This window comes from Lactuca sativa, chromosome 1, assembly GCF_002870075.4.
Source record: "Lactuca sativa cultivar Salinas chromosome 1, Lsat_Salinas_v11, whole genome shotgun sequence".
NCBI lineage: Eukaryota > Viridiplantae > Streptophyta > Magnoliopsida > Asterales > Asteraceae > Lactuca > Lactuca sativa.
The window spans coordinates 241,090,295-241,112,366 of NC_056623.2; positions in this window are offsets into that span (position 1 = coordinate 241,090,295).

Below are 22,072 nucleotides of genomic sequence, written 5' to 3' on the forward strand. Positions count from 1 at the left end.
AGGGTTACAATCGATAAAACTGTGATCGCTATGAATGATCGACTAAAACAGCTTTGTACAAAGATGCATGCAAGCATCTATAAATACTAAACCCTAACAATTAAATCACGGATCGTCAGGCCCAATCCGGATACAAAATTGGACTAAGGACCGAGCCCAAGACGCAACACATAATGGACCCTACATCGGGATTTTCGGTGAGTCAGTGATTCGGGAATCTGCTTCTTCAGTTCAGAGTTTCGGCAGTTGCGAGGTGAGTTATCCGCACTATATCGACAGGGTCTAAGGCACCAAGGTCGGCCCTTTATCGAATTGTAATCTGGGTATCGTTGTTATGTTATTGCTTTGCTATTTTGCATCTTGGTAGTTAGGGTGGTATATGTTAGAGACCCGGTTAGGTCGGTATCCTGGTTAGGATGATGTTATGTTATGTGATCTTCTCGATCAGTTTGTTTGGATGTAAACTGTTATATGATTGTATGTTTATGTGCACATGGTTGTTGGATTCAGGTTGGGTTGAGGCGGGTCCTACTTTGTGCTGTAGGCCAACATACCCAGGGCGGACCGGTTATCCTGAAGGCCCAGCGAGCGGTCCTGATAGGCTATAGGTCCCACAAGGGCGGACCAGACGTGTCGAGGCTCGGAGAGTGGACTAGGCCGACTGAAGTCTCGATGCGGGCAGACCAATCATACTGCAGACTCAAAGAGTGGACCAGGTGGGCTGAAGGCCCGGTGCGTATGGACCAACCACACTGCAGACTCGATGGATATGGATAGACTCGAAGGGTGGACCAGGTGGACTGAAGGCCCGGTGTGGCGGACCAGTCACAAAGTAGACCCGAAGTGCATGGTTGTTCTGTGTTCTGTTATGATATGGCATGTTATGTGTATGGTATATGTGGTTGGTATTTTGGGGGTATCTCACTAAGATTTCGGGCTTACAGTTGTGTTTTAAACGTTTCAGGTACTTCAAAAGACCGTGGCAAGGCAAAGGCATGATCGTACCGCTCCTCATATTTTATGTGTTTATGATGTGGTTTTGGGAAATACTCTGATAATAAATGTATTGAAAACCTTTTTGTAATAACTTTATGAAATTGGGTTGTTTTTTTAAAAGTTTTAATTGGCTTGAATTTTATGGATGTTACAAAAGGTGAGACCTGTGGGAGAGGTCGTACAGAAGTATATATGGGTGAGACCCGTGGGCGAGGACCAAGTTCCTTTAGCAACAGGTGAAACCTGGTAGTGACCTTAGGGTAAGGTAGGGGATCGAGGATCCTAGATCTTTTAGAGCCAGAGTGGTTGGGTTGGTTACGCAATTTAGGTAGTTGTTGTATATTCGTAAGTTGCTGAGAGCAGCTGAGGGAGTGTTCTCACGTTCGGTAACCAGTAGGGGACCGATATTTCGGGTAATGATAGATCAATTGGGACCAGGGTGGTCTCGGTACATTCGGTAGGGGGATGGGAGTCAGCAGGACTTCAGGCAGGAACGATGGTAAGGAATTTGGTGTAGGAAGTCGTGAGCTGATTGGGTGGTGCTGAGTTGCTCACCGCAGAATCAAATTCTCTCAGAGTAAATGATTTGGCTTAGTGATGTTGTCCTCGTCTGAGCCTTAACGTTGTAGAAAGGGTTATGCTGCTCGAAGGATTGTCTGAATTCTCATGCTGGGTGGAGTTTTCAGTATTGGAGCATTATATGTGGGTTTATTCCGTGAGTATTGGTATGATGGCTAGCACTGGGAGTGGTCAGGATTGTGGTTTCAGCAAAGGATTGGTCCTCGAAGGAGATTGGGAAGGTTTGTTGCTTGTGGGAAGTGCCTTGGAAAGGCTAGTGACAATGCAGGGTAAAAGGGTAAACCCCTTGTGTATCAAGGGTAAGTGTAATAGGAATATCGGTAAGGTTACCGGTTAAGTGAAAGTGTTGTACTCGAAGGTAGTAATGATCGGGTTATACTGAAGATGACGTCTTCCAGGTTTGGATCGGATGGGTGGAGTGTGTAGCTAGTGGTAAACTGGTAACCGGATGGTAAGGTAGTTAACCGTGGCGGACTTCGAAGACGAAGTCTAGTTTAAGTGGGGGAGAGTTGTAACACCCTGAATTCAAAAGACCTAGAAAGGAAAGAAAACCTCAAGATAAGGAAGTGTCTCATCGAATAGATGTGTGACTCAACGATTCGGAGTGCGATTTTGGTCGCGGGATAAGTGACCCACTCGACGAGTCAGAGGACTGACTCGGCGAGTTGGCCAGCTTTTTGGAAAACCCTAAATCAGGAGTTGGTGCCCTATTTAAGCATCTTATTCTCATCCTATCAACCTCATTTGTAGCCTCCATTGTCCAGAACCTGTCCCATGAAACCCTAGTGTTCTCTTTGAGTGTGTGAGCCTTATGAAGGGTTTAGAGTGTTCTTGAAGTCTAGAAGAAGAACAAGGAGGTTGAAGGTCCAAGAAAAAGGTTGTATATCCAGGAAGTTTGCTTCTTCATCTTCATTTTTTGGTAATCAAGTTCTCACCTTGACTTCTAGTTTAATAGATCTCTTTATGTCCTTTTTATGGTGTTTATGGTCCAAAGAGGATGCCTTGTGGGATTTGGACGTCCCCATGCTAGATCCTTCCAGATTTAGAGGTTTTTAGAGTAGTAGAGGCATAAAGGTTGAAGCTTTATGCCATTATACCTCTCCATGCAAAGTTTAAGTGGTTATTATGGCCTTTTGAGCAAAAAGGACCATGCAAGGGTGCAAAGGTAGCAGCTTTGTGTGATATCCCGACTCTAGGAGGCCAGATCTGGGTCTTGGATGCCTTGAGCTTGTCTGAATAGTGTTGGACATAGAGAGACTCGACGAGTTAGTTGTGGGACTCAGCGAGTCAGGCCAGTTCTTTCCTCCAAACCCTTCTCTTAAGGGAATGAGTGAGCTTGGAAAGAGACTCAGTCGGCTAAAGTCCATAATGGTTATGAAGTTCATCGTACTCGACGAGTTCAAGGAAGAACTCGGCGAGTCTAAGGCAATCTCCTTAGTTATGAAGATGGACTCGACGAGTTATTCATACAACTCGGCGAGTCACAGACTAGACACATTCATATGTGGATGATGAACTCGACGAGTTCAAGGATGAACTCGGCGAGTCGGATAAAGTTGCTCTCGATTGTGTGGTTGAAGGAGAACTCGTCGAGTTATTGTTAGACGCGACGAGTGGATTCGGGGTTGTAAGAGGTTGGAGGAGTATGGACTCGACGAGTTGGTAGACCAACTCAACGATTCAGGTCAACTGGATGTTGACTTTGACCAGGGTTGACTTTTGGATTATTATGGTCTAAATGTTGTTTTGGGTATTGATAGTTCTGGAAGCCGAATGTTTAGCACTTCAGAAGTGTCGGTTAGTAGTCAAAAACGTTCTGCGTATCTTCGGCAGTGTGAGGTGAGTCTCCTCACTATTTGTATAGGTCTACGGCCACAATGTCGGCCCATTTAGTTTATGTATGGTAGGAAGACCCGGGGATTAGCCCTAGGCATTATGAATGAAAGACCAGGAGACGGCTCCTGGCACACAATATGTTATTATGTATGGCAAGAAGACCTGAAGGTTAGCTCTAGGCAATATGTATGAAAGACCATGAGGTGGATCCTGGTGCACTGTATGCTATTATGTATGAAATACCAGGAGCTGGCTCCTGGAACACTATATGTTTAGTAGCCTAGTAGAGTAGTATATATAGTTTTCTCTGTGACGCTTGCATGGAAGACCAGGGGGCGGCCCTTGGCACTTGTCTGTAAGACCCAGGGAGTGGCCCCGGCATTGACCAGGATGACCACATGCGGCCCATGGCATAACAAAAAGACTATGTTTGGCACATAGCACCTTAGCAAGACTATGTTTGGCACATAGCACCTTAGTAAGACTATGTTTGGCACATAACACCTTACTTGATTATGGATATATATATATATATATATATATATATATATATGTTATGTATGGCTCATGGTTACTTATGGTATGTATGGACCAGTTGATATGTCTGGTATGTGGTATCTAGGGAACTTACTAAGCTTCATGCTTACGACTTTCAGCTATTTGTTTCAGGTACTATTGTTTTTCCAAGGAAGGAGCTCGGGGCGATCGCAGTGCATCACACCATGTTTTACTCACTAGATGATCTTTGGGATTTAAAACTCTGATAAATGTCTTATTGAGAATGTTATTAAATGATTGAGCAAAATTTATTTAGAGGTTTTTAATTAATTAAAACGAATTTTTTGGTCTTGAATTTTCGGATGTTACATATGCATGAATGGATATGATTAGTAGAGGTTGGGTATGGTGGGGATGAAGGTCTTCTAGGGTTTTGATTTTGACAGCACTGCATGTATATATATATATATATATATATATATATATATATATATATATATATATATATATATATATATATATATATATTGAGAAATACATTTAGAGATAAAAAGTCTAGAGAGATAGAGATTTTACATTAGATAACAACAAACTTATCAGAGATAGAGAGACAGAAAAAAAAAAAAAGTATAGTATGTAGGAAGCGATCACCCCAACCTTTACATAGTAAACTTTATACATGCCATTTACATTTGACTAGGCATTAACTAGGTATGGGGTAACCGGTTTACCCCTTCAAGTTTTCGATTGGGGCAATTTTATACCATAACTTTGGAGGTTATGCTCTTACAAAGACAAACATTTGGAGTTAGATTTCCGAAAATATTGAGACTTTTCCAACAATTTTTCTATTATAAACTTGAATTATTGAAAACTAAAAAATCACTTTACTTATATGTCATTCTTTTTAGTAGCCACAGACTTTAAAAAGAAAATAGTTTTTTTTTAAAAGGGAAATGACTAGTCCACCTTTTATTTTTGTAAGTATGGTACACATGTTATATATACTTTATAAATTTTTTAAATTTAATACACCAAATAAAAATTTATTTTTTTAAACAATAAATCTAATTTAATTATACAATACTCTTGAGTCCACCTATTTTTCAAACGAAACATGAACCTTTTAACTTAAAAAAATAAATAAATAAAATAAAACATAACAATACCGTCTAATACCCCTGAACTAAAAACCTTTTAAACATTAAATTTCTTAGATACCAAAATCATAACAATATCAAACATAAAAAACCATTCAAAGTATATAAAAAAACAAATTATCTTAAACCATGAACCATTTACTAGAAAAATGAAGGGGGACATGAATGGAGAAAATGACTGTAATCCCACGTGGCAAATCAGATCGGTTATGGTGGATCCCAATTACACTAGCTGGAGCTGTACTACGGGCTAGGATCCACTGTCACTGCCATGTTTTAAATTTTAATCCTTTGTCGCGAAAAGTAAAATGTCATATTCCGGGGCCCACATCAGGATGGTGATACGTCATCCATCATCGTGGCCCTTGATTGAAAACTTTAATGGTACATGATCAATATATTGTGGGCCATAATGCCACCGGCCTATGACACAAGTACACTGTACACCACCATGTTCGGTCCTCGACTTATCATCATGGCCAATTGCCCAATTGTGTAATATGGTAAAGTTTTATTTTAGAAAGAAATATTTATAAATAATAGGTATTAGAGCAACCGTTGTAGATTATAATTATAATAAACTATTTCTTTTCAAGTTTCCTCCTCTTTGCAATGGTCAACATATATGCATCTTACAACCATTACTATTAATTCAGTTGGCATAATTAAGGAAAATCTTCTACAAAATTATAGTAATATTTTAGTCTCGTTTTTGGTAAAAAGTTTAAAATTATATTTTATTTAAAGAAAAACAAAAGATATATGCTAAAACTATAAAAAAAGATATTTTTTCCGGTTTCATTGATTTAACTGGTATCCTGTTGTTTCGTTAATTTAGTCAAAATATTGAGAGTTTCTTGCAGATAACTTTTTTTAATCAATAATCAAAATATATTTTCTTAACATTACATTGTATTATTGTATATTATTATTAACAATTTATTTATAAAAGCAACATATTTTTTTAATATACACAAATAAAATACATTTGTTGCTAATATTTAAGAATGAGAAGGTAGACTAAGTATTCCCTTATTTTTTATGAACACTTCAATTTCTCTATGTTCTTTGAATATATAGTTGTATGTGTCATGATTAGATGCACTCTATATGTGTTCTTATGATGGTGTTCCTCTAATGTTCTGTAACATAACTATCATCTGACCCATGCCTATATGTTTACAACCATCAACTAACACATTCATCGTGAGTGAAAAGTGAAACTTCAATGACACTTTAAATGAAAACGAGTTAAGAGTGAATATATCTTTAGAATGTCATTCAAAGATTATTTTTCATTTTCGATGGACGTGTGTTAGTTAATGGTTGTTACCAGGTAAGGTACTAAGATTAGGTGATAGTTAAGTTAAATAATATAAGAGGAGCACCAACATCATATGAACATCCACGTAATACATCTCACCATGAAATCTATAACGATGCATAAGAGGAACATAAAAAGTTTAAAGTGGTCAACAGTCAATAAGAAGTACTTAATTTACCTTTTTATTTCTAGAAATTAACAACAACTGTATTTTCTATGTTTATAATAAAAATAGGTATGTTACGTTTTTAATGATCTGTTAATAATATATACATTAATTCAATGTTAATCTTCAGAAAAGTCATAATATTTTGTCTATTGATTAGAAATATGGTAATCTTCATAAAAGTTTTAATATTTTGGCCAAATTAACTTAAAAAGACGAAAACTGGCTAATTTTGCAAAATCAGTCAAAGTGATTTTCCTTTTGGAATTTTAGGAGGCACCCAATGTTTTTCTATATATAAAATTTAGTTTGTGACTTTTTCAAAAACTGAGGTAAAATATTAAAATTTTACTAAATATTTTCCTATAAATTAAACCAACAATTATTTATTTCAAATATTTAATTTATTATTTATGTTAGCTTACTTAGTTTTATATATAAACGAATTTATATTAACGTTGGCAATCCAAAAGATCCCGAGATAGATGAAAAATGCAGAATTAAGATGATTTGTGTGAATCAAACCATCATGAAAGAACACAAGAAGTAAATAAACCAGTTTAAGCTCAATCAGTCTTGAAATATGTTTACAAAGTGGGAAATGTGAAACTTTCTCTCACTAAACTAAATCTCTAATGTTACGTAAATGGAAGCTCTCTCTTAACTTATACATGAATACTAAGACTAATATTTATAGGTAAGCTCAACCTACAACATATAACTAACAAGAAAGCAAAATACAACATCCAATAGAACTTTTGACCCCAACATTATCCCCCTAAAAGTTAGGAATGGATGACCCAACTTTAATCTCCCAAAGAGCAACAAGCGAACAAGACCAACTTCCCATCTTTTAGGAAGTAAAGTGGATAACTAGCAAAACAAAGGCACATGAGACACAATATTTACGTAGTTCGGTCAAGGTGACCTACGTCCACGGGCAGGAAGGGAGTATTCTTTGTTTAAGAGCTCTCAACACAGAGGTTATAAGTACAATTACATAGAGATTCGCCTATCACTCTATATTTCAAGATACAAAATGACCTAGCATGCATCCCTATTTATACTTGAGGGATCAGACCTAAAACCCTAATGGGCCAAGCCCATTTGCCCATAGGCCCATGAAAGGTAACAACCAATCACAATCTGCCATGGTGCATCTTCTAGAACATTCTTGAGCATTATCATCTTCTGGGCATACTTGGATCAACATGACACAACAAAGGAATCAATATGACACATCATGTACCAAGATGGAACATGATGGCACAATAGCTTCTTCATGGCGCAAAAACTGCTTCATAGCGCAACAACAACCCTAGATGGCACCATAGGGATCTAAATGGCGCAAGAGCATCATGTATGGTGCACAACATCAATCATGGAGCAACAACATCACCATGGAGAAACAGGCATATGCATGGCACAACAGGAAGCATTATGGCACAAGAGGAGAACAAAATGGCGCAAGAGCATCCCTCTTGACCCATCTCTTCATCATGTGGTGCAACAAGGACCCCTTGGTGCTCCATATCTCTTCCAAGTGCTCCAAACCTCTTCTAAGTGTTCCAAAATCCTTCTAGGTGCTCTAAACCTCCTTGTACACGATCTGTTCCTTTGGCACTTGATCAGGTCCTTTGTCTGATGATCCATTCCCCTCCCAGAAGATCCGTTCCTTTGTCACATGCTCCATAATCCAAATGCTCAAGTCACATTTAACAATCTCCACCTTGACTTGATCATCCTCAAAACTCTACCTAGAACAAGAACTTCCTCTCCCTTCCTACCATTCATCCCCGAAGGGACCTATCTCCTACGATCATCAACCAAGTCCAAGAAAAGCTTGAACTTCTCCGTGGGCAACGACTTTATCAACATATCTGCTGGGTTAACCTTGGTATCAATCTTTAGTATTGAAAACATGTCTCCTTCCAAAATATCCCGGATGAAATTCAACCTGACATCAATGTGTTTCGTCTTCTCGTGACACACAGGATTCTTTGCAAGACTCAAAGCACTTTGACTGTCACAATACAAGATAGGTTTCTCCACTTTCAGATTAAGACTCTGAATAAGCCCTTGAAACCATATCTCCTCCTTTATTCCTTCCATCATGGACATGTACTCGGATTCAATTGTAGACAAAGTAACGGTATCTTGTAATGTTGACTTCCAACTGATGGCACATCCGAATAAAGTGAATATGTAGCACGTCCACGACCTGCACTTCAACAAATGACCACCATAATTGGAGTAAGCATTTTTGGGTTTTAGTTCAAAAATAGTTTCAAAAACTACAAAATATGGCAAACGGAAGACTTAAATTTTTGAAATAATAGAAACATTTTATACCCACCAACGATCTTCTTGCAAATTATAGAAAGATTAAAACACCAATCATAGAAAGGATGAAGAAATAACACCCTTTGTTGTTCTTTGGATCCTCTTGAGAGACTTGAAAGTTGATGAAGAGGATGAAACATTTGAGACACCAACAATGACTCATGTAACATCCCGTTTAAAATAAAATAAAATAAATAAAATAGAATAAATAAGGATAATAAATAAAATAAAATAAATAAATAAGGATAATAATAATAATAATAAATAAATAATAAGCTCTAAAACCCCAATATATATATATATATATATATATATATATATATATATATATATATATATATATATTATATTTTATTTTATTTTACCCTAGATCCATAGTAATTTATCAGTGTTAGCGATAAGGAGTTAAATGATATAAATTCTAGAATTTGGGGTTTATATTGTAACATTAGGACTTAAGATGTAAAGAAATTTGTGAGCAAGGGTTGTTTAGTAATTATTGGATTTAAATTGAAAAGGCTTTGTGGTGGCAGGGACCAATGTTGTACAACTACATTTAAGTTTGCAGTTGGAGATGGCGGGCTAAAACCCGTCACCTCTTCCATACCCTAATGTCGCTTACACCCGAAAAATACCCAAACCCTAATCTTATTCTTCCTCTACTGTATCTTGCCCTCTAGCCGCCATCACCCCCTCTTTCTTACCATTCCTATCAGCAAAGACCACCAAGTGACCACCACCGTTGAACTTCTTTCCCCCATGATGGAAGAGATTGAGACCGATGAGGAGTGGAGGGGAAACCTTCATGTATTGCTGCTTCATTGACCAACATTCACATCCTATGTCGCACACTATTTTGCTGACGATATGAGCTACCAAACCAACACCGATGTTTCTTATGTTGTCGTTCGTGACGAGAACCGTGCGATTGACATCGTGGTTGCTAGTATTTTTGATTGGGATCGCACAACCTTCTCCTTTATCTATTTCCTTATGTTCTTGCGCCGCCGCCGCCGCTCCAGCAAATGTTTCGTCTTGTTGTTGGTCTCCGACCATCGCCGACCACCACAATGGTGGATAAGTTTGGTTACAAGTTCAGTGTTGCATGCTAATGTTATGTGTGTTGCTGCTTCAGGTCGTGTATGTTGGATTAGTGTCTAAGGCTGTAACTATATTTGGTAAGTACTTGACCCGATTGTGCATGGTCCTTTTGGGTTGCCTTCACCATAGCAACTTGACAAGGTGATTTCTATAGAGAGAAGAGATATTATTATTAATGTATTATAAGAATAATATGTTAAAGGAATAATAATATTATTAGATTAATATAAGTCATAAATTAATTAGGAATTAATTTGGTGACTTAAAGAGATTAATTGAAGAAAGGGGTATAAACTGTCAAATGTGTGATAGTTGTATTTTGAGCTAAGAATCCTTATGGATATGGGGTGGACGATTATAGGGATGTGGATCACCTAGAAATCGTCCAAGGCCTTATCTAGAAGGGATATTGGATTGCTTTGAGGCTAAGTTATCCAATTAGGGTTTTAGGGTGAAACCCTAGGAGCTCACAGTATAAATAGACCCTTAGGGTTGTGGAAATCGGCCAACCTTTTTATTGGAGTAACCCAAGAGCCGATTTCCCTCTTCCTTAACTCTCTAAAATCATCTTCTTGCTAGTTGGTGTTTGCAAGCCATTAGAGGAGTGACAATTGTGACTCTAAGCTCCAATAAGAAGAAGGTTTTCAAGCAAGTAACTCAAGGTATTATTCTAGAGCTGTTTTCATATGTTTTGATTGTTAGTTTACATTAGATCTAGCCATGAAAGTCTTGGATATATTGCATGTTCAATTAGAGAATCCTAGATCCAAGCTATAGGGTTGTATGTGTACATAGGAAAGATCTTATGTCTAAAACCCATCAGTGGTATCAGAGCCATGATTGGTTTCAATTGAATGTGATGCTTAACTGTTTTGCTTGCTGAAAATCGTTTTTCTTCACCTCTGTCCGACCCAACTCGGCGAGTTGGCCCTACTCGGCGAGTCCAAAGCTTGACTCGGCGAGTTCTAGTGTCAGACAGAGGATAATTCAGGATTTTATTGTTGTATTGTCTTGGATTGATACCTAAATCGTTTTATTATGTAAAAATCCGAATTTTAACCTAATTTAATGATTATCCTTGACATAACAATAGATAATTTAAAATCTTTTGAATATTAATTATTTATATGAGAAATATGGACTATTTAAGATTATTTGGTAATTATCTAATGACTAAAATTGGACAAGGTCAAATATAGATAATTATGAAATTCATTGTTTAATTTAAATTATTTGTTATTTGATCCCTATTGTTTTGAAAAGTTCAATATTTATCCCGAAGTTTTGAAATTTGAATTTGGTGATTAATAGGTTAATTTAGAAAAATTTAAATTTCAACCCCTAGAATTTTACAAGTCTAAAATTCAACTCTATACTATTATATTATTAAAAGCTTAATATATATATATATATATATATATATATATATATATATATATATATACATATATAAAAGTAAAATTAAAATGCTAGTCTTACCGTTAGTAGGCCTCATTCACGAAGTCGGTCTATAAGGTGGGTATAAGGTTGTTTCCTATAAAATGGCGCTTAATGGGTGTACACTCACACCCACCGCTTGCTTGACTGGTGGAGGGTCGTTAGCCGAATGGGTAGGATAGGGAAACTATCTCTCCTCATTAATAAGTATAATGAATCTATAAAGTAACTACACTATTTTATAAAATTCTCAATCTTAGTTACTTTAGGAAAAGTGAATTGATGCAATCCCATGAAATTGCACTTTGCATCCTCACTAAGAAATTAGTGGAGCGTGTGTGGTTTACCGGCACACTAATTGGTTCAAAGCAAAGGTGGAAAACGGTGATTCATTGTTTATCATTGTAACATCCCGAAATATCAAGGGTAGAGTTGAAGGGCTAAAAGAGTAAATGATCAAGAGCGACTCGGCAAGTCCATGGGTGGACTCGGCGAGTAGAGCCGTGACTTGGTCGCGTTTTAAGTAGCCGACTTGGCGAGTCAGTAAGATGGACTCGGCGAGTAGGCGCTGAGCGGAGAAAACCCTAATTCTCGGGGTTGAGCCCTATATAAAGAACATAACATCCATCCCTCAGCCTCTTTACTCATCCTCAAGTCCAGAAACCCTTAGCCTTCTTGTGTGAGTGATCATATTGCATTTGGAAGCTTGGAGAAGCAATTGTTGAGGAAATCTTGAAGGGTTGGAGGCTTGGAGCAAGGGGCTTTGCTTGGATTCGAGTTCCATTGCAGTTGGGGCATTCTTTTGAGGTAATATCTCGTCCTTGGGCTGTTACTCTTATGGATTCATCATTTTGGGGATTGTGGGGAGCTTATCTTGGGATGTTTTGGGGTTTGGAGGTTAGATCTTAGGTTGCTACCTCAGATCTGGAAGGGAGAAGGTCTAGATTGCAGGAAAGTCCCTGTTTGTGAGTGGTTAATGGAGCCATCTTGTCCCAAACCCAAACCCTAGAGTGAAAATGCATAGATCTCTTTGGATTCACATAAAGTTTGCCACTTTACGTGATGGATGGGTTGTAGGAGGCTAGATCTATGTTTTGGATAAATTGCATGGCCTGGAGTGCTTCTGTATGGATTCAGACCGGTGGTACTCGGTGAATCACATGGGTAGACTCGACGAGTTGCTTGAAGATGAGCTGGAACTCGACGAGTTGGAAGAACAACTCGGCGAGTTGGATGAAGATGGCTTGGAACTCGGCGAGTTGTATGAACGACTCGACGAGTAGGTTGAAGATAGCCTTAGACTCGGCGAGTCTGTTCTTGGACTCGGCGAGTCTTGTCGAAGAGTCCCAATATTTTCTGGTTGAGTCGAGAATCGGTGAGTCAAGGGATGACTCAGTGAGTTGTGGGCGAGTGGACTCAGAGTTGTTGGACTCGGCGAGTTAGGTCGCGGATTGAGGGAAGTTCTGAGCATGGGGACTCGGCGAGTCATCGGGTTGACTCGGCGAGTAGAGTCAGTCAGGGGTTGACTTTGACCGAGGGTTGACCAGTTGTCTTCCAGGGGTATTTTGGTAATTGTGGGTATTTAAATGAGTTCAGTGCTTTGTTGTTGTTCAGTGGAGGAGTTCGTGTCGGAGTTTGGAGTAGCGGGATCTTATCCTTTCAGCCGGCATTTTCGAGGTGAGTTATCCTCACTATATCAACAGGGTCTAGGGCACCAAGGCCGGCCCTTTATCGGATTGAGATCCGGGTATTTGTTGTATGTTATTGCTTTGATATGTTGCATCCTGGTAGCTAGGATGGTATTGATGGGTTTTGAGCATTCTAACACTTCCTAAGTGTACATGCAACCGTAATAAACCTTGGATCTATGTTTGTCTAAGATACATGCAAATAATTATTTTCCAAGGTTTATATCCTAACTAGCATGGCATGGAGAACATGAATCAAATAAAGCTAGAAGACATACTTACCTTGTAGTTGATGTTGATTGCTTGGAGTTTTAGAGCCTAGCACCAATAGTGTGGATGCCTCAAATGAAAGTCACAAATCACCACAAACTTGGAACTTTGAGAGAATAGTCACTACTATCTTGAAATTGCCCTCACCTCAACAAGTGTCAACTAGTGTGATTTCAAGAACCAAGACCTCCTTTATATAGTATGGTGGATTAGGGTTACATCCATGTAAACCCTAATACCCATGTCTCTTCATTTCCATGAGATCCATGGGTTAAAGCTCCATGGAGTATCCATGGACTTCTCCATGCAAGCCTAGCCCATTCCAAATAAGCATAAGCCCACACTATATAAATATAGAAGCCCATATTTAATTAGTAATATCTTTGATCACTAAATTAAACCTAGATTAATTATAGATCACTACTAATTAAATAATATGATCTTATATTAATATATTAGAACTTATAATATATTAATAAATCATAGCTTGTACTATTCTCAAATATTATCTATAAATTGTTCGGGTGAAGTGCAACCCAAATGGACCATGCCGGGTCGGGTCAAGTACATACCAATTATAGTTATGGACTTAGACACTATATCCAACAGTCTCCCACTTGGATAAGTCTAATAGCTATAGTTGCAAGTATGACTTCAGGAACCGATCAGCAATCGTAGCTCTTTAAACTCTATTGAACTAGAACGCGCCATTTAGATAAATGATCATATAATCCTCTGTTCTAGATATCAGCCGGACAAATACATGGAACATTGTCTTGCTTATTATCCAGCATTTGTTTCCCGATTTCCGATTTGTTTGACATAGAACTCAACTGAACACATCAATTTAGTTCTGACCGGGCCCGGTACATAGGTCAAAACAAAATCATCGAGGGGCCCAGATATCAGCTTCTAATCCAAGAAGGAACAGATAAACTTCGACTCATATGTTTGTTCTACCACTCATTGAATTACACACAAAAGCACGTTTTATAACATCGAGTTACCAATGCGTTTTCGTACAATAAATGCACAACCAACTCGTAAGTAACAAATCATATCTCTAGGTTTGAAAACTTATATGATATTACCGTCTCACGGTCACTCGAGATAAAATTCCATGAAGTGATTCCAGTGAGCGTGGGTTGAGTCCAATGCTCAGAACTTATGAGCACTCATGATTGTTGTAGCCATGTCCAACACCTTAGACCTTTGCAACCAATCATGATAGCCTTGATTCATACCTACTTCCGACATATGACCGACTGTGGAGGTTTGAATAATATGATATACCAAACATAATTATTCTGGAAGTCAAAACATGCAAAAGAAATATAGTAAACGATCGACAAGAGATAGCAACACTTTACTCATAAATAAAACACCTTTTATTCATCATCTATTTACAAATTTCTGGGTTATCTAACTACTAAAACTTATATCATCCTTCAGCCCTATGCTCCGAGCATGCTGGAGATGCTTAACCGTACTTAGTCCCTTCGTGAGGGGATCTGCTGGGTTCTCATCCGATGATACCCTCTTTGCCATGAGGAGTCCTTCTTCTATTCGATGTCTGATGAAGTGATATTTTCTGTCAATGTGTCTGGATCTCCCATGATCTCTTGGTTCCTTGGCTAAGGCAACCGCACTATTGCTGTCACATAAAATCTCCATTGGTTCTTTTATAGCTGGTACAACTCCAAGGTCTCCGATGAAGTTCTTCAGCCATATAGCCTCCTTTGCTGCCTCGCTTGCCGCTATATACTCTGATTCACAAGTAGAATCAGCCACTGATTCCTGCTTGGAACTCTTCCAAGTGATTGCTCCTCCATTTAAGGTAAAGACCCAGCCCGACTGAGAGCGGAAATTATCCCTATCAGTCTGGAAGCTAGCATCACTATACCCTACAACTCTCATGTCATCACTCCCACCGAAGGTAAGGACCCAGTCCTTAGTCCTTCGCAGGTACTTGAGGATATTCTTTACCACAGTCCAGTGTTCCTTGCCAGGGTTCCCCTGATACCTACTAACAATGCTCAAAGCAAAGGCTACATCAGGTCGAGTACACGACATAGCATACATGATCGATCCTATAGCTGAAGCATAAGGTAGTCGACTCATTTCTGCTATCTCAGCCTCAGTACTCGGGCTTTGTGTCTTACTCAATCTGGCGTTACTCTGAATGGGTAACTCACTTTTCTTGGAATTATGCATGTTGAATCTTTTCAACAATTTGTCCACATAGGTGCTTTGACTAAGTCCAATTAGTCTTTTACTCCTGTTTCTCAAAATCTTTTCCCTAGGATATAGGCAGCTTCACCAAGGTCCTTCATAGCGAAACACTTCCCAAGCCAGGACTTTACTTCCTGCAGAGTTGGGATGTCATTTCCTATGAGTAGTATGTCGTCCACATACAGTACCAAGAAACTAACTATGCTCCCACTAGCCTTGATATAGACACAAGATTCATCTTCACTCCTTGAAAAGCCAAATTCCTTGACTTTCTCATCAAAGCAAAGATTCCACCTGCGAGGTGCATGTTTCAATCCATAAATGGATTTCTCGAGTTTACACACTCTATTGGGGTACTCTGTACTGACAAAACCCTCTGGCTGAACCATGTAAACATCCTTAGCCAACTTTCCATTAAGGAAAGCGGTTTTGACATCCATTTGCCATATTTCATAATCATGAAATGCAGCAATGGCTAACAGAACCCGAATAGACTTAATCTTGGCTACTGGAGAAAAAGTCTCATCATAGTCCACTCTAGGAATTTGAGAGAAGCCCTTTGCAACCAGTCTAGTCTTATAAGTGTGTACATTACCATCCATGTCGGTCTTCTTCTTGAAGACCCATTTGCACCCTACAGTCTTACGACCAGGTACATTCTCAACCAAGTTCCAAACTTGATTGTCATACATGGATTGTATCTCGCTGTCCATAGCCTCTTTCCATTTAGCAGTCTCAGGGCCTGCCATGGCTTCCGTGTAGCTGTTAGGTTCATCCAGACCTACTAGTGTCTCATCACTAATAAGTGTCTCACCTTCTGCAGTAATATGGAAACCATAATAATGCTCAGGTGCATTCCTAACTCTCGTGGAACGCCTCAGAGGTACAGGCACATCAACTGGCTCAACAGGAGTTTCCTCCTCAAGTTGAGGGCTAGGGTTTGAAGTTCCTTCACCACTTGACTCTTGAATTTCTTCAAGATCAATTTGCCTCCCACTCTTTCCTTGGCTTATAAATTCTCTCTCTCGAAAAACTCCTCTTCTTGCTACAAAGACCACATTGTCACTAGGTCTGTAGAAGAGGTAACCAAAGGATTGCTGTGGGTAGCCGATGAAAATACACCTCTCGCTTCGAGGTTCGAGCTTATCATGAGTCTCGCATCTCATGAAAGTCTCACAACCCCAAATCTTGATGTGGTCTAGCTTAGGTACTTTACCAGTCCACATCTCGTGAGGAGTTTTGGCAACTTTCTTTGTAGGGACTAGATTAAGAATATGGGCGGCAGTCTCTAAGGCATACCCCCAGAATGAGATTGGTAGCGTAGCTCGACTCATCATGGAACGAACCATATCCAACAAGGTTCGATTACGCCTCTCATCCACACCATTCAACTGTGGTGTCCTGGGAGGTGTCAATTGTGAGACAATCCCACATTCCCTAAGATAGTCGAGGAACTCTAAACTAAGATACTCACCTCCTCGATCGGATCGAAGCATCTTAATGTTCCTGCCCAATTGATTCTCGACTTCCTGTTTAAATTCCTTAAACCTCTCGAAAGTCTCTGAGTTATGCTTGATTAAGTAGACATATCCATATCTACTGTAATCATTAGTAAAAGTCAAATAATAACGATTAGCATCCCTTGTGGCATGTTTGAATGGTCCACACACATCCGTGTGTACAAGGTCCAACAAACCTTCACCCCTCTCACACGAGCCTGTGAAGGGTGACTTTGTTATTTTTCCAGGTAAGCATGATTCGCAACTATAATCTGACTTTAGGTCAAATGACTCCAGGACTCCATCCTTTTGGAGTTGGCCTATGCGTTTCTTGCTTATATGTCCAAGGCGACAATGCCATAATGATGCTTTATCCAAGTTATTATTATTAATAGAATCAATACACAAAACATTATTTCCTAATTTATCTACAACAGATACAGCTTCATACACACCATCACAAGGTAATGCTTTGAAATACAGAACATTGTTAAAGAAAGCATCAATAGAACCAACTTCATTATTAAACGAAAAGGTAAACCCTTGTTTGTACAAAGCATGAAAGGAAATAATATTTCTTGCCATTCCTGGTGAGTAACAACATTTATTCAAATCTAAACTAAACCGACTACTTAGTGATAAAGTATAAACTCCAATCTTGGTGACAGGTGAAGCTTTCCTATTCCCCATGATCAAGTTTATTCTTCCTTGCTCCACATCCTCACTTCTTCTTAGTCTCTGCAAGTCACAACAAATATGAATACCACACCCGGTATCAAGGACCCAAGATTTAGAATGGGGTGAGTTGTTAGAAATGATAGTGTAAATACCTGCATGGTTGGGTTTAACTTTCCCATCCTTTACATCCTGCTGGTACTTTGGGCAGTTCCACTTCTAATGAGCTTTTTCATGGCAACAGAAGCATTCAGCCTCTTTTGGGTCAGAAGAAGAAGTGATGAAACCTTTCTTGGTTCCACTTGAAGAAGAGCCATCAAGCGTTCGAGCCTTGGTACCCTTCGAGGATCTCTTTCTCTTCCTCCATCGACTTTTCCCAATTGCAAAAACCGGAGTAGAGTTTTGAGTAGGAGTGTTAACAACCGACTTCCCCTTAAGACCTGATTCTGTGGTCTTGAGAAGTCCCTGAAGTTTGCTGAGGGTGACTTCTTCCTTGTTCATGTGATATGTCATGCGGAATTGATCATAGCACGATGGTAAGGAGTGCAAAATGATATCTATTGCAAGATCCTCTGGGAAGTTCACATTAAGCTTCAACAAGCGATCCACATACCTTTGCATTTCTGCATGTGGCTCGTGACGGATTCCCCGTCCTTCATCATGGCTGTTATCATGGAGCAGATGATTTCATACCTCTCTTGTCGTGCACTTTGATGGTATCTTTCCATCAAATCTTGGTGCATTTCATAAGGGTAGAAATCCTCATAAGACTTTTGGAGTTCCGCTGTCATCGTGGCCATCATGATGCAAGCCACTTTCGTAGCATCCCTTTCATGTGCCCGAAAGTCAGCGATCTCCTAAGGAGTTGCAGTGGTCTCATCAATCTCCTTAAGCTCCTTGTCAAGGACATATTCTTTGTCCTCGTAGCGGGTAATCATCCTGATGTTTCTGATCCACTCATTGAAGTTGGATCCATCAAAGGTAACTTTCCCACACAAGTTCATAAGGGTAAAGGAGCTATTAGGGTTAGAGCCAGAAGCAACATTGTTTGAAGACATTTGAAAAGAAGAGAACAAGATTAGTTTAGATATAAGAGAGTCCTTAATAAAACACCCAAATGTAATATTAAGGCTAGGATCCAATCACAATATAATATAACTTAGAAGAGGTATGCCGTAATCTAAGCTATACCATATTTGAAAGGTAGGTGAATGACGATTCAACAATTTCCACCACGAAAACCGAAATATTTTAAATATTAGGTTTTTGATTGGTTCTTAGAAATTCCTAGATTCTTTGAGATTCAATGAACTTTTCAAAGGCAGGTTTCAATCTCGAGTGTGCCCTCCAAGTTTTGTGACTGGGATGCCGAGGATCACAAAACGAGGTGTGAAGTAACCACGCAAATCACTTGGTACCCTTAAAGTTTATCACTCAATCGATGTGCCGGTAAACCACACACGCTCCATCGATACTATAATAAACCTTAATTCACCCTTTACCTACCTTGTTAAGTCCAAGTTAGTGTGCCGGTTAACCACACACGCTCCACCAACGACTTAAACAAAGTGTAAAGTGTAATTTCATGGATTAGCACCTTATTCACATTTTTCCTAAAGTAACTAAGATTGGGAATTTAATAAAACATTTAGTTACTTTATAATATTCATCATACTTTAAATGAGAATTTATAAGTCCTTGTCTTACCCGTTCGGCTAACGACCCTCCACCAGTCAAGCAAGCGGTGGCTGAGAGTGGACACCCATTAAGTTGCCATTTTATAGGCAACAACCTTATACCCACCTTATAGACCGGCTTCGTGAATGAGGCGTACTAGCGGTAAGACGACTTTGTTCTTATACATACATATATATATATATATATATATATATATATATATATATATATATATATATATAATTATTAAATCATAATAATATAAGTATAAGGGTTGAATTTTAACTTCTAAAATTCTAAGGGTTGGAACTAAAGTTTTAACTTGACTTTACTTGTTCCAAAACTTGAGGGCATGTTTTGTAAACTTTCAAAACTTTTCATTTCTTGTAACTTATGAGTTTAATAGAGTAATAAAATGAAGACTCTTCACTTTTCTAACTCTTGTGTTCTTTTAATGGTTTTCAATCCAAGAGACTTTTGGTTTTCCATAACTTGAGGACAAGTTATGGACTCCGTTAAATCACATTATGATCAAGAATTAATCTACCACATAGGTTACAAATAATTCCTATGATCATCTAAACATCATAAGAACAAGATCATTAACATGAACACTTTCATATATCAAAATCACACTTAATCTTTGTAATTTTGATAACTAGTTGTTGTAAATGAGTTAGAAAAGACATTACACCATCTAAAACAAGTTTTCAAGTACCAAAACAGTTTAGGGTAATGTTTCTAATCCATGGACTCGGCGAGTCCAGCAGTCAGACAGCAAGTTTTCCGACTTTTTCAAGCATATTGCAACAAGTATCAAACAAAAAAACCTGGCTCTGATACCACTGATGGGTTTTGAGCATTCTAACACTTCCTAAGTGTACAGGCAACCCTAATAAACCTTGGATCTATGTTTGTCTAAGATACATGCAAATAATTATTTTCCAAGGTTTATATCCTAACTAGCATGGCATGGAGAATATGAATCAAATAAAGCTAGAAGACATACTTACCTTGTAGTTGATGTTGATTGCTTGGAGTTTTAGAGCCTAGCACCAATAGTGTGGATGCCTCAAACGAAAGTCACAAATCACCACAAACTTGGAACTTTGAGAGAATAGTCACTACTATCTTGAAATTGTCCTCACCTCAACAAGTGTCAACTAGTGTGATTTCAAGAACCAAGACCTCCTTTATATAGTGTGGTGGATTAGGGTTACATCCATGTAAACCCTAATACCCATGTCTCTTCATTTCCATGAGATCCATGGGTTAAAGCTCCATGGAGTATCCATGGACTTCTCCATGCAAGCCTAGCCCATTCCAAATAAGCATAAGCCCACACTATATAAATATAGAAGCCCATATTTAATTAGTAATATCTTTGATCACTAAATTAATCCTAGATTAATTATAGATCACTACTAATTAAATAATATGATCTTATATTAATATATTAGAACTTATAATATATTAATAAATCATAGCTTGTACTATTCTCAAATATTATCCATAAATTGTTCGGGTGAAGTGCAACCCAAATGGACCATGCCGGGTCGGGTCAAGTACATACCAATTATAGTTATGGACTTAGACACTATATCCAACAGGTATATGTTAGAGACTTGGTTGAGATCGGTATCCTGAGATGTAGGGTGATGCTATGCTAGTGACCGGTTAGGTCGGTATCCTGGTTAGGATGGTGATTTGCTATGTGATCTGTTTGATCGGCTTGTTGACTGTGAATTGTTATATGTTTGTATGTTTATGTGCACATGGTTGTTTGGACTGGAGTTGGGTTGAGGCGGGTCCTGCTTTGTGCTGTAGGCCAAGATACTTAGGGCAGACCGGTTGTCCCGAAGGCCCAGCGAGCGGTCCGGATAGGCTGTAGGCCCCAAGAGAGCGGTCCAGACGTGCCGAGGCTCGGAGAGTGGACCAGGCCGACTGAAGGCCCGGTGCGGGTGGACCAGTCATACTGTAAACTCAGAGAGTGGACCAGGTGGATTGAAGGCCCGGTGCGGGCGGACCAATCACACTGCAGACTCGTTGTATGTAGATAGATTCGGAGAGTGGACCAGGTGGATTGAAGGCCCGGTGAGGGCGGACCAATCACACTGCAGACTCGAGGTTTATGGCTAGACTCAGAGGGTGGAGCAGGTGGACTGTTGGCCGGTGCGGCGGACCAGTCCCACAGTAGACTCGAAGTGCATGGCTGTTCTGTGATCAGATATGTTATGGCATGTTATGCGTGTATGGTATATGTGGCTGGTATTTTGGGGATATCTCACTAAGCTTTCGGGCTTACAGTTGTGGTTTTATGTTTTTCAGGTTCTTCAGGAGACCGTGGCAAGGAGAAGGCATGATCGTACCACTCGTCGTGTTTATGATGTGATGAGATTCTGGGAATACTTAAAATAAACTGTAATGAAACCTTTTTGTAATAACTTTAACGAAATTGAGTTGTTTTCGAAAATTTTAAATTGGTTGAAATTTTTGGTCGTTACAAGTTGGTATCAGAGCCTTGGTTTGAGTGAATTAGAGAAACACTCGTGTGACTCCAGTCTCAAATCGAGAAGAGTTTTCAAAAGAGA